A 4,252-nucleotide genomic window follows, 5' to 3' on the forward strand; every position below is an offset into this window, starting at 1 on the left:
GCCACCCCTCGCCTCCGCGGCCCCTGCCCGGCTGGACCTTGCACCTTCCCCGAGGGCACGTGATGGGCTCAGCCCGCAGGAGGCTGTAGGGTGAAGGGAGTAAACCATTACGGGAGAAAGGCTTCCCCCTTCACCTTGCTCTGTCCCAGAATCCGGTTTGCGCTCAGCTCCTCTCCCAGTCTCCCCGTTTCCTTGGCATCCATTGGGAGCCTAGGAAAGACTGAAGGAGTTGGGGAGGCAATACTGGGGGTCCTCCCAGCTTGGCTCACCAGATCTCGGCATTCACACTCCCCCCACCCATCCAGGTCCAGCTAAAGAGTGTCAAGGGCGAACAGGCTGCATGCCCATCCCACACCGCTCTCCCCTGCTGAACAACGGCTACCTTGTAATTATTAATAATGGTCTCAATGTATTTTCAATTAGCTGTCTTGGAAGGGAGCAGCTCCCAGCCACGACTTGTAATTGTACTTTGGCCACCAGCTGATTTGCTCATTACCAGTGCAGGAAGCAGCAGTGCCAGCACAGCCCCACATTGCTCCTGAGGAGGTTGCTGGGGGATGAATGGAGCTGCTGGCTGTGGCACCAGGGCGTGTGGATGCAGGAGGAGGAGCAAAGACTTCACCATCCCTGTCCTCCACCCTAGCACGGAGCAGTGCTGCATGCCAGGCCCACATCCTTACCGAGGATGTGTTAGGAGCTGGAAAGGATGGGAGGAGAGCAATGACATCCTGGGAAAGGGACAACATAAGGTTGGTGACAGAGGCCCATGCCCAGAGGAGAGCTGGAGGCCTCAGCAGACCTTCAGCTGACACTGGTACCAGCAGGGGGAGGGCAGAAGATCTGTGACTGCAGGGGTTTACTGGAGGCTGAGGAGGAGACTGGAGAAGTGCTTGGAAGGGACATCAGTGGACGTGTCACAGACCACAAGCAGCTCTGACATGACACCAGAAAGGATTTAGGAGTGCAGGAGGGGGAAGCAAACCACCCCCATCCCACCCTTCGTGCTCCCCCTGCTTCCTAGCTTCCAACTCAGCAGACTGGAGGAGAGTGGAGACCAGGAAGCCATCACTCGTGGATAATCTCCCATCTCCCAAAACCTTAACCCACTTGATTCCCAGCTCTGCTGCAAGCACAGGAGTGAGAAGAGCCATAGGGCTCCTGTCCCCAGGAGGTCCCAGTGCAGTCCCAGGTGATGCACCATGCCCTGTGAAGGAACATGGAGGTGCCCCTGTCCGGAGCTCTGTCCCCACCGGAGTCACAAGTGTGGACCACGAACTGCCAGGAGAAAAAGTTCCTGAGCAGCAGCTCTAAGCCTGGGCATCAGCCAAAACACAGTCAGCACTTTCTGTTCAGGGAGCTCAATACTGAGAGATATCCTCGAGGTGAAAGGCTCCTGCACTCTAATTACCACTCACAAATCTCTCCCAGAGGACTCTCGAGGTGAATGCTGGCTGCAGTGAGATGCCCTGTATTTTAATAGGGAAGGGAAAAAATATAAATCATGGCTACTCAGCAGCAACAGCTTGAAGAAAGGACTGGAGTGTGCAGAGGGCAGGTGCACGCTTGTCTGTGGCCTCAGCATCCTTCAGCATGGCCAGGTTGGGCAGGAGGGGAGGAATCTCTCATGGGACCCTGTGCAGAGAGCAATACCATAGCCCCTGAAAACCAGTGTTTTGAGAGGTGCTTCACACCCTTAGTTTTACTTTTTGAACCCTGCAGCTGCTGCTTCTCCACGCTGCTTGTTCAGCAGCTCAGGTCCCAACAAAGCTGATACTTGATTTTCAGTGAGCCAGGACTCATCTGGTAAGCAGGCAGAGGTCTAAAATCCCCAATTTGCCCTGAATTCATCCAAAGGCTTGTGAAATCCTGCTCGAGGATGGACAGTCCCTGCTCCCCCTGCTCCATCATTAGGATAGGACAAGGCAGGGCAATGACAGAAATTTCAGCAAAACTTGTGTTACAGGGGCCAGCTGCTCACCGCAGCATTACTGCTGTGAGCAAGGGGACAGAATAACCCAGCCCTTGCTGCAGGTCTCTCCCCAAGGTCAGAGCATGCTCCTCTCCATCCCAGCTTTTGTCACTGCTGCCATCCCAAGATGCTGCTATTATGCCTCAGGACCAGGCAGGCACAACAGAAGGCTGCACAGGAGCAACGTTTGCATCAGGCAGTTGCAGGGAGAGTGAAACAAAGATGAAAGAAAAGGAGAAAGCAGTCCCCAGAGATTAAAGCAGCTGCCCTAATGCAAAAGTAGCACATTTTACTTACTCCTTGATGCCCATCGGTCCTTCTGCTCCCCAGTGCTGGCTGCCTGCAATACGCCTGGGGCAAGCACATCACCACCACAGAGGGGAAACAGCACACAGTGGATATTGACCTTCCTAGCACTGAGTATCGAAGCCAGAAACACTGTTCCCCTTAGCCAGACTGCAAAACCACCTCCTAAAGCCCATCAGGGATATCCAGCACCTCTTGGAACTTCCCTGTTGTACAACTGCATCTCTTCTTACCACTTAAAACAGTTCTAGCCTGCAACACAAGGTACGAGCCCTCAGCCCAGGCACTTTGCACCTGGAAAGGGAGCCCAGAGCTGAGCATTAAGCAGTGATGATTGTGAGCGCCAGTCCCCAAGGTGGGTGATAACCCCCCCCCACACACACTCCCTGCAGCCCTCCAAACAGCCAAGCAGCAGTGGCACCATTCCCAGAATGTAATTAAGTGCATGGGAAAATTATTTTGTGGTAAATAACCATATTACATGCTGTGGCCTCAGAGGGGAGAGGACAGGCATGCCAAAATCTGACTCCAAACCCCCAGTGCCGAAGGTACCTCCAGTGCAGGGGCCAGGCTGTACCCAGGCACACAGTGTTTGCCAATTTCCTTGGCACAGCGCAACAGTGCTTAAAGTTTCAACATGAAGCTAATCCTAAATAAAAGGGTAGAAGTGCCCTGGCAGGTGACAGCCCCTGTAGCTCTTACATCTCATGGCTGCCCTCAAAGCAGGCAGATCCTAGCAGCAATCAGAGAAAATCCCCCTGTGGGATTTCCTTTAATTTAAAAAAAAAAAAATTATAATACAACAGCACAATCTATACTGCCAGAACCAATTCCTGGTGCCAGAGGAGCTGTGTGTGCTGCCAGGAGAGGCACAGCCTCGTTTCAGGGCTGTTCAGGAGCTAAAGGTGAATAACAAGTCAATCTGTGGAGTTAAACTCTCTTTGGAGTTCCACGCCAGTGCTTACAGGCCTCCAGCAGCCACACAGTCACCCTCCCCTTGGGGCAGTAAGGCAGGAGAAGTCACTGGAGGGGATCACATTTGATCTCAGAGCTATCACTGACTCACTTCTTATCTTGTTGCACAAAGCAGGGAAAGGAGCTTTCTGCTAGGAGTGGCCTCAAGGAGCAGCTATGGAGCGAGATCTGTGTGGATGGAGGGATGTGAGCAACCAGGTTTGCTTCTCAGTCCTGAGCCCACACCACACTGCACACTGGAACCAGCCCATTCCATCCAACCGTGTGCTTGCAGAGATTTCTTTTTATCCTCGAATGCCACTTATCAGCCATCACTATCTACCCCAGGGACATCTGCTAAAAGGGTCATGGCTGGGGACAGGCTCATGCCTCACCCATGTTCCTGCAGGCTGATGGCAAAGGGCATGCTGAGGTCATTTCCACCAACCAGGTAGAAATATCTGGTAGAATCCAAATATGTTTGCAAAGAGCTCCTGCCTCCACTTGCACAGCGACGCTGCCAAAACAACTGGCACCGCCAGCTGTGCTCAAACATCACTTAACCCAAGGTGCAGCCTGTGGGTAGAAGTAAGTTCGTGAGGTCTCTTCTGTTTTTACCAGCCCTGATAGTGGGAATTCAGCTCCCAGCTTGGGCCATTCCCCATTCTTGGGAGCCTGCAAGACACACAAGATCCACTGAGATCCAGTGTTTGCAACCCAACCTGAAGGAGCAGAGATCTGAGTGGGCTCAGCCTCCCTAGGTGCCACATTTTCCAAGGGGGTCAAAGGAAGACACTCAGGTTACCACCTCTTTGGGCCAAACAAGGGCAAGCCAGATGCATTACTAGACAGTGACAGCCTCCAGGGCTCAATCCAAGCACGCAGGAAGGAGCCGCACAACTGACTTATGGAAAACTGGCTTTGGGGAAGGATGGGGGAAATCATCTCTTTCACCACTCGTTTTGATCACTGGATCCAGGACTTGGTTGCATTGAAGCAGGCAGAGAGCAGGACATAGGTCCC

This window comes from Pipra filicauda, unplaced genomic scaffold (assembly GCF_003945595.2).
Source record: "Pipra filicauda isolate LSUMZ 115617 unplaced genomic scaffold, ASM394559v2 scaffold212_size3012638_pilon, whole genome shotgun sequence".
Taxonomy (NCBI): domain Eukaryota; kingdom Metazoa; phylum Chordata; class Aves; order Passeriformes; family Pipridae; genus Pipra; species Pipra filicauda.